The sequence below is a fragment of the Oncorhynchus keta genome, chromosome 3 (genome assembly GCF_023373465.1).
Source record: "Oncorhynchus keta strain PuntledgeMale-10-30-2019 chromosome 3, Oket_V2, whole genome shotgun sequence".
NCBI lineage: Eukaryota > Metazoa > Chordata > Actinopteri > Salmoniformes > Salmonidae > Oncorhynchus > Oncorhynchus keta.
The window spans coordinates 32,628,264-32,638,632 of record NC_068423.1 but is presented as its reverse complement, the minus strand read 5'-3'; the positions used below and the strand labels follow the sequence as shown (position 1 = coordinate 32,638,632).

The 10,369-nt window shown below is 43.0% G+C and overlaps 1 long non-coding RNA gene across 2 annotated transcripts; it reads right to left on the bottom strand.

Moving 5' to 3' along the window:
• Positions 1-2,457: 2,457 nt before the first annotated feature.
• Positions 2,458-9,580, bottom strand: LOC127915909 (uncharacterized). 2 transcript variants are annotated; one of them, XR_008092895.1, is made up of 4 exons: positions 8,914-9,580; positions 3,660-4,571; positions 2,825-3,584; positions 2,458-2,558 (listed from the first exon to the last, which is right to left on the bottom strand). It is a non-coding gene; the product is annotated as an uncharacterized LOC127915909 (long non-coding RNA). The 2 variants fall into 2 exon arrangements; XR_008092894.1 differs by lacking the exon at positions 8,914-9,580 and adding an exon at positions 7,421-7,976 and having other exon boundaries at positions 3,660-5,027.
• Positions 9,581-10,369: the final 789 nt, after the last annotated feature.

The window sequence follows — 10,369 nt, the reverse complement described above, 5'->3', positions numbered from 1 at the left end:
AGCCTCTAGTTACTATGCCCCCAGCCTCTAGTTACTATGCCCCCAGCCTCTAGTTACTATGCCCCCAGCCTTTAGTTACTATGCCCCCAGCCTCTCGTTACTATGCCCCCAGCCTCTAGTTACTATGACCCCAGCCTCTAGTTACTATGCCCCCAGCCTCTAGTTACTATGACCCCAGCCTCTAGTTACTATGCCCCCAGCCTGCCAGAGATCCTGAAACTGTGGTCAAGAGATCTTTAAACACATTTTTAGCTTTGCTTTTCCTCAGGCTGATTTTTAGTTGTTCAATTTGTGTCACTGTAGTTTTTTTATCCTCTTATGTTTGTTGTGTAGTAAATATCGATGTTTTTATTTTCATTGGTCTTTTTTTACTCGTTATTTTCCTGTGAGAAGCACATTGTGTTGCTTTCCATTGATTTGACTCGTTGGGAATTGCTGCAGTCCTCTTTCACCTCTAAAGCGATTAGTCACTCAGCCAAACAGTGTACAGAGGGGATCTGTTGGCTGCAGAGAGAGGCTTCACTCACAGCAAAGCCCTGACTGTTTCAGCTGTCTTCACCTCCTCTGTTGTTAGTTATGAATGGAGGACAGTGTGAGAGTGGCTCCCTCCCAGGGTCGGGCAGGACCAGTCATCCATAATGATTACATACCGCTTGGCTGGACTTGGCTCTCTCTCTCTCTCCATCACCCTCTCTCCCCCCTAGGACTCACCCTCTCTCCCCCTGAACATCACCCTTTCCCCCCTCACCCTCTCTCCTCCCTCACCTTTTCCCCTCTCCATCACCCTCTCTCCCCCTGAACATCACCCTTTCCCCCCTCACCCTTTCTCCTCCCTCACCTTTTCCCCTCTCCATCACTCTCTCTCACCCTAACCCTCACCCTCTCTCCCCCTGAACATCACCCTTTCCCCCTCACCCTCTCTCCTCCCTCACCTTTTCCCCTCTCCATCCCCCTCTCTCACCCTCTCTCCCCCTGAACATCACCCTTTCCCCCATCGCCCTCTCCCCCCACCCTCACCTTTTCGCCTCTCCATCACCCTCTCTCCCCCCTCGCCTTCTCTCCCCCTAACACTCCCCCTCTTACCCCCCTCCGCCTCTCACCATCTAACACCTCCACGCTAGGCTGGGTTAGGCTGGTCCCTGATCTTTCTGCCCTCAACCTCTCTCTACCACACACTATCCTATCTGTCCTATATAGACTATGTATCCTATCTACCCTATCTGCCATATCTATCCCATATTTTCTATCTGTCCTATCTGTCCTGTCTGTCCTGTCTGTCCTGTCTGTCCTGTCTGTTGTATCTGTCCTATCTGTCCCATCTGTCCCGTCTGTCCCATCTGTCCTATCTGTCCTATCTGTCCTATCTGTCCCATCTATCCCATCTATCCCATCTGTCCCATCTGTCCCATCTGTCCCATCTGTCCCATCTGTCCCATCTGTCCCATCTGTCCCATCTGTCCCATCTGTCCAATCTGTCCAATCTGTCCCATCTGTCCCATCTGTCCAATCTGTCCAATCTGTCCTATCTGTCCTATCTATTGTATCTGTCCTATATGTCCTATATGTCCTATATGTCCTATCTATCCTATCTGTCCCATCTGTCCAATCTGTCCAATCTGTCCTATATGTCCTATCTGTCCTATCTATTGTATCTGTCCTATATGTCCTATATGTCCTATCTGTCCTATCTGTCCCATCTGTCCAATCTGTCCAATCTGTCCCATCTGTCCAATCTGTCCTATGTGTCCTATGTGTCCTATGTGTCCTATGTGTCCTATGTGTCCTATGTGTCCTATGTGTCCTATGTGTCCTATGTGTCCTATCTAATCACATGTTATTTGTCGCATGGACCAAATACAACAGGTGTAGTAGACCTCACAGTGAAATGCTGAATACAACAGGTGTAGTAGACCTTACAGTGAAATGCTGAATACAACAGGTGTAGTAGACCTCACAGTGAAATGCTGAATACAACAGGTGTAGTAGACCTCACAGTGAAATGCTGAATACAACAGGTGTAGTAGACCTGACAGTGAAATGCTGAATACAACAGGTGTAGTAGACCTTACAGTGAAATGCTGAATACAACAGGTGTAGTAGACCTTACAGTGAAATGCTGAATACAACAGGTGTAGTAGACCTCACAGTGAAATGCTGAATACAACAGGTGTAGTAGACCTCACAGTGAAATGCTGAATACAACAGGTGTAGTAGACCTGACAGTGAAATGCTGAATACAACAGGTGTAGTAGACCTTACAGTGAAATGCTGAATACAACAGGTGTAGTAGACCTCACAGTGAAATGCTGAATACAACAGGTGTAGTAGACCTCACAGTGAAATGCTGAATACAACAGGTGTAGTAGACCTCACAGTGAAATGCTGAATACAACAGGTGTAGTAGACCTTACAGTGAAATGCTGAATACAACAGGTGTAGTAGACCTCACAGTGAAATGCTGAATACAACAGGTGTAGTAGACCTTACAGTGAAATGCTGAATACAACAGGTGTAGTAGACCTTACAGTGAAATGCTGAATACAACAGGTGTAGTAGACCTTACAGTGAAATGCTGAATACAACAGGTGTAGTAGACCTCACAGTGAAATGCTGAATACAACAGGTGTAGTAGACCTTACAGTGAAATGCTGAATACAACAGGTGTAGTAGACCTCACAGTGAAATGCTGAATACAACAGGTGTAGTAGACCTGACAGTGAAATGCTGAATACAACAGGTATAGTAGACCTCACAGTGAAATGCTGAATACAACAGGTGTAGTAGACCTCACAGTGAAATGCTGAATACAACAGGTGTAGTAGACCTCACAGTGAAATGCTGAATACAACAGGTGTAGTAGACCTTACAGTGAAATGCTGAATACAACAGGTGAAGTAGACCTTACAGTGAAATGCTGAATACAACAGGTGTAGTAGACCTCACAGTGAAATGCTGAATACAACAGGTGTAGTAGACCTCACAGTGAAATGCTGAATACAACAGGTGTAGTAGACCTCACAGTGAAATGCTGAATACAACAGGTGTAGTAGACCTCACAGTGAAATGCTGAATACAACAGGTGTAGTAGACCTCACAGTGAAATGCTGAATACAACAGGTGTAGTAGACCTCACAGTGAAATGCTGAATACAACAGGTGTAGTAGACCTCACAGTGAAATGCTGAATACAACAGGTGTAGTAGACCTCACAGTGAAATGCTGAATACAACAGGTGTAGTAGACCTCACAGTGAAATGCTGAATACAACAGGTGTAGTAGACCTGACAGTGAAATGCTGAATACAACAGGTGTAGTAGACCTCACAGTGAAATGCTGAATACAACAGGTGTAGTAGACCTTACAGTGAAATGCTGAATACAACAGGTGTAGTAGACCTCACAGTGAAATGCTGAATACAACAGGTGTAGTAGACCTCACAGTGAAATGCTGAATACAACAGGTGTAGTAGACCTGACAGTGAAATGCTGAATACAACAGGTGTAGTAGACCTGACAGTGAAATGCTGAATACAACAGGTGTAGTAGACCTGACAGTGAAATGCTGAATACAACAGGTGTAGTAGACCTCACAGTGAAATGCTGAATACAACAGGTGTAGTAGACCTACAGTGAAATGCTGAATACAACAGGTGTAGTAGACCTGACAGTGAAATGCTGAATACAACAGGTGTAGTAGACCTTACAGTGAAATGCTGAATACAACAGGTGTAGTAGACCTCACAGTGAAATGCTGAATACAACAGGTGTAGTAGACCTTACAGTGAAATGCTGAATACAACAGGTGTAGTAGACCTCACAGTGAAATGCTGAATACAACAGGTGTAGTAGACCTTACAGTGAAATGCTGAATACAACAGGTGTAGTAGACCTTACAGTGAAATGCTGAATACAACAGGTGTAGTAGACCTCACAGTGAAATGCTGAATACAACAGGTGTAGTAGACCTCACAGTGAAATGCTGAATACAACAGGTGTAGTAGACCTCACAGTGAAATGCTGAATACAACAGGTGTAGTAGACCTTACAGTGAAATGCTGAATACAACAGGTGTAGTAGACCTCACAGTGAAATGCTGAATACAACAGGTGTAGTAGACCTCACAGTGAAATGCTGAATACAACAGGTGTAGTAGACCTTACAGTGAAATGCTGAATACAACAGGTGTAGTAGACCTCACAGTGAAATGCTGAATACAACAGGTGTAGTAGACCTTACAGTGAAATGCTGAATACAACAGGTGTAGTAGACCTTACAGTGAAATGCTGAATACAACAGGTGTAGTAGACCTCACAGTGAAATGCTGAATACAACAGGTGTAGTAGACCTTACAGTGAAATGCTGAATACAACAGGTGTAGTAGACCTCACAGTGAAATGCTGAATACAACAGGTGTAGTAGACCTCACAGTGAAATGCTGAATACAACAGGTGTAGTAGACCTGACAGTGAAATGCTGAATACAACAGGTGTAGTAGACCTCACAGTGAAATGCTGAATACAACAGGTGTAGTAGACCTGACAGTGAAATGCTGAATACAACAGGTGTAGTAGACCTCACAGTGAAATGCTGAATACAACAGGTGTAGTAGACCTCACAGTGAAATGCTGAATACAACAGGTGTAGTAGACCTCACAGTGAAATGCTGAATACAACAGGTGTAGTAGACCTCACAGTGAAATGCTGAATACAACAGGTGTAGTAGACCTCACAGTGAAATGCTGAATACAACAGGTGTAGTAGACCTCACAGTGAAATGCTGAATACAACAGGTGTAGTAGACCTCACAGTGAAATGCTGAATACAACAGGTGTAGTAGACCTCACAGTGAAATGCTGAATACAACAGGTGTAGTAGACCTCACAGTGAAATGCTGAATACAACAGGTGTAGTAGACCTCACAGTGAAATGCTGAATACAACAGGTGTAGTAGACCTTACAGTGAAATGCTGAATACAACAGGTGTAGTAGACCTCACAGTGAAATGCTGAATACAACAGGTGTAGTAGACCTACAGTGAAATGCTGAATACAACAGGTGTAGTAGACCTTACAGTGAAATGCTGAATACAACAGGTGTAGTAGACCTCACAGTGAAATGCTGAATACAACAGGTGTAGTAGACCTCACAGTGAAATGCTGAATACAACAGGTGTAGTAGACCTTACAGTGAAATGCTGAATACAACAGGTGTAGTAGACCTTACAGTGAAATGCTGAATACAACAGGTGTAGTAGACCTTACAGTGAAATGCTGAATACAACAGGTGTAGTAGACCTCACAGTGAAATGCTGAATACAACAGGTGTAGTAGACCTTACAGTGAAATGCTGAATACAACAGGTGTAGTAGACCTTACAGTGAAATGCTGAATACAACAGGTGTAGTAGACCTTACAGTGAAATGCTGAATACAACAGGTGTAGTAGACCTCACAGTGAAATGCTGAATACAACAGGTGTAGTAGACCTTACAGTGAAATGCTGAATACAACAGGTGTAGTAGACCTTACAGTGAAATGCTGAATACAACAGGTGTAGTAGACCTCACAGTGAAATGCTGAATACAACAGGTGTAGTAGACCTTACAGTGAAATGCTGAATACAACAGGTGTAGTAGACCTCACAGTGAAATGCTGAATACAACAGGTGTAGTAGACCTCACAGTGAAATGCTGAATACAACAGGTGTAGTAGACCTCACAGTGAAATGCTGAATACAACAGGTGTAGTAGACCTCACAGTGAAATGCTGAATACAACAGGTGTAGTAGACCTTACAGTGAAATGCTGAATACAACAGGTGTAGTAGACCTCACAGTGAAATGCTGAATACAACAGGTGTAGTAGACCTTACAGTGAAATGCTGAATACAACAGGTGTAGTAGACCTTACAGTGAAATGCTGAATACAACAGGTGTAGTAGACCTTACAGTGAAATGCTGAATACAACAGGTGTAGTAGACCTTACAGTGAAATGCTGAATACAACAGGTGTAGTAGACCTCACAGTGAAATGCTGAATACAACAGGTGTAGTAGACCTCACAGTGAAATGCTGAATACAACAGGTGTAGTAGACCTTACAGTGAAATGCTGAATACAACAGGTGTAGTAGACCTCACAGTGAAATGCTGAATACAACAGGTGTAGTAGACCTGACAGTGAAATGCTGAATACAACAGGTGTAGTAGACCTCACAGTGAAATGCTGAATACAACAGGTGTAGTAGACCTCACAGTGAAATGCTGAATACAACAGGTATAGTAGACCTCACAGTGAAATGCTGAATACAACAGGTGTAGTAGACCTCACAGTGAAATGCTGAATACAACAGGTGTAGTAGACCTTACAGTGAAATGCTGAATACAACAGGTATAGTAGACCTCACAGTGAAATGCTGAATACAACAGGTGTAGTAGACCTCACAGTGAAATGCTGAATACAACAGGTGTAGTAGACCTCACAGTGAAATGCTGAATACAACAGGTGTAGTAGACCTTACAGTGAAATGCTGAATACAACAGGTGTAGTAGACATGACAGTGAAATGCTGAATACAACAGGTGTAGTAGACCTCACAGTGAAATGCTGAATACAACAGGTGTAGTAGACCTTACAGTGAAATGCTGAATACAACAGGTGTAGTAGACCTCACAGTGAAATGCTGAATACAACAGGTGTAGTAGACCTCACAGTGAAATGCTGAATACAACAGGTGTAGTAGACCTGACAGTGAAATGCTGAATACAACAGGTGTAGTAGACCTCACAGTGAAATGCTGAATACAACAGGTGTAGTAGACCTCACAGTGAAATGCTGAATACAACAGGTGTAGTAGACCTCACAGTGAAATGCTGAATACAACAGGTGTAGTAGACATGACAGTGAAATGCTGAATACAACAGGTGTAGTAGACCTCACAGTGAAATGCTGAATACAACAGGTGTAGTAGACCACACAGTGAAATGCTGAATACAACAGGTGTAGTAGACCTCACAGTGAAATGCTGAATACAACAGGTGTAGTAGACCACACAGTGAAAAGCTGAATACAACAGGTGTAGTAGACCTCACAGTGAAAAGCTGAATACAACAGGTGTAGTAGACCACACAGTGAAATGCTGAATACAACAGGTGTAGTAGACCTTACAGTGAAATGCTGAGTACAACAGGTGTAGTAGACCTTACAGTGAAATGCTGAGTACAACAGGTGTAGTAGACCTCACAGTGAAATGCTGAGTACAACAGGTGTAGTAGACCTCACAGTGAAATGCTGAATACAACAGGGGTAGTAGACCTCACAGTGAAATGTTGAATACAACAGGTGTAGTAGACCTCACAGTGAAATGCTGAATACAACAGGTGTAGTAGACCTCACAGTGAAATGCTGAATACAACAGGTGTAGTAGACCTCACAGTGAAATGCTGAATACAACAGGTGTAGTAGACCTCACAGTGAAAAGCTGAATACAACAGGTGTAGTAGACCTCACAGTGAAAAGCTGAATACAACAGGTGTAGTAGACCTCACAGTGAAATGCTGAATACAACAGGTGTAGTAGACCTTACAGTGAAATGCTGAGTACAACAGGTGTAGTAGACCTTACAGTGAAATGCTGAATACAACAGGTGTAGTAGACCTCACAGTGAAATGCTGAATACAACAGGTGTAGTAGACCTCACAGTGAAATGCTGAATACAACAGGGGTAGTAGACCTCACAGTGAAATGCTGAATACAACAGGTGTAGTAGACCTCACAGTGAAATGCTGAATACAACAGGTGTAGTAGACCTCACAGTGAAATGCTGAATACAACAGGTGTAGTAGACCTCACAGTGAAATGCTGAATACAACAGGTGTAGTAGACCTCACAGTGAAATGCTGAATACAACAGGTGTAGTAGACCTCACAGTGAAATGCTGAATACAACAGGTGTAGTAGACCTCACAGTGAAATGCTGAATACAACAGGAATACAACAGGTGTAGTAGACCTCACAGTGAAATGCTGAATACAACAGGTGTAGTAGACCTCACAGTGAAATGCTGAATACAACAGGTGTAGTAGACCTCACAGTGAAATGCTGAATACAACAGGTGTAGTAGACCTCACAGTGAAATGCTGAATACAACAGGTGTAGTAGACCTCACAGTGAAATGCTGAATACAACAGGTGTAGTAGACCTTACAGTGAAATGCTGAATACAACAGGTGTAGTAGACCTTACAGTGAAATGCTGAATACAACAGGTGTAGTAGACCTTACAGTGAAATGCTGAATACAACAGGTGTAGTAGACCTTACAGTGAAATGCTGAATACAACAGGTGTAGTAGACCTTACAGTGAAATGCTGAATACAACAGGTGTAGTAGACCTTACAGTGAAATGCTGAATACAACAGGTGTAGTAGACCTCACAGTGAAATGCTGAATACAACAGGTGTAGTAGACCTCACAGTGAAATGCTGAATACAACAGGTGTAGTAGACCTCACAGTGAAATGCTGAATACAACAGGTGTAGTAGACCTCACAGTGAAATGCTGAATACAACAGGTGTAGTAGACCTCACAGTGAAATGCTGAATACAACAGGTGTAGTAGACCTCACAGTGAAATGCTGAATACAACAGGTGTAGTAGACCTTACAGTGAAATGCTGAATACAACAGGTGTAGTAGACCTTACAGTGAAATGCTGAATACAACAGGTGTAGTAGACCTTACAGTGAAATGCTGAATACAACAGGTGTAGTAGACCTTACAGTGAAATGCTGAATACAACAGGTGTAGTAGACCTTACAGTGAAATGCTGAATACAACAGGTGTAGTAGACCTTACAGTGAAATGCTGAATACAACAGGTGTAGTAGACCTCACAGTGAAATGCTGAATACAACAGGTGTAGTAGACCTGACAGTGAAATGCTGAATACAACAGGTGTAGTAGACCTGACAGTGAAATGCTGAATACAACAGGTGTAGTAGACCTCACAGTGAAATGCTGAATACAACAGGTGTAGTAGACCTCACAGTGAAATGCTGAATACAACAGGTGTAGTAGACCTCACAGTGAAATGCTGAATACAACAGGTGTAGTAGACCTCACAGTGAAATGCTGAATACAACAGGTGTAGTAGACCTCACAGTGAAATGCTGAATACAACAGGTGTAGTAGACCTCACAGTGAAATGCTGAATACAACAGGTGTAGTAGACCTCACAGTGAAATGCTGAATACAACAGGTGTAGTAGACCTCACAGTGAAATGCTGAATACAACAGGTGTAGTAGACCTTACAGTGAAATGCTGAATACAACAGGTGTAGTAGACCTTACAGTGAAATGCTGAATACAACAGGTGTAGTAGACCTCACAGTGAAATGCTGAATACAACAGGTGTAGTAGACCTCACAGTGAAATGCTGAATACAACAGGTGTAGGTAGACCTCACAGTGAAATGCTGAATACAACAGGTGTAGTAGACCTTACAGTGAAATGCTGAATACAACAGGTGTAGGTAGACCTTACAGTGAAATGCTGAATACAACAGGTGTAGTAGACCACACAGTGAAATGCTGAATACAACAGGTATAGGTAGTAGACCTTACAGTGAAATGCTGAATACAACAGGTGTAGGTAGACCTCACAGTGAAATGCTGAATACAACAGGTGTAGTAGACCTGACAGTGAAATGCTGAATACAACAGGTGTAGTAGACCTGACAGTGAAATGCTGAATACAACAGGTGTAGATAGACCTCACAGTGAAATGCTGAATACAACAGGTGTAGTAGACCTTACAGTGAAATGCTGAATACAACAGGTGTAGGTAGACCTGCGGTGACGCTTTGCCTGTTTGATGGTTCTTATAAGCTTCCGGGTTAGAGTCCCGCTCCTTGAAAGCGGCAGGTCTCGCCTTTAGCTCAGTGCAGATGTTGCCTGTAATCCATGGCTTCTGGTTAGGGTATGTACGTACGGTCACTCTGGGGCCAACGTCATCGATGCACTTATTGATGAAGCCAGTGACTGATGTGGTGCACTCCTCAATGCCATCGGAAGAATCCCAGAACACATTCCAGTCTGTGCTAGCAAAACAGTCCTGTAGTTTAGCATCTGCTTCATCTGACCACTTCCGTATCGAGCAAGTCACTGGTGCTTCCTGCTTTAATTGTTGCTTGTAAGAAGGAATCAGGAGGATTTAATTGTGGTCAGATTTACCAAATGGAGGGCGAAGGATTTGTATGCGTCTGTGTGTGGAGTAAAGGTGATCTAGAGCTTTGTATGCGTCTGTGTGTGGAGTAAAGGTGTTATTTTCTCCTCTGGTTGCACATTGAACTTGCTGATAAAAATTTGGTAAAACGGATTTAAGT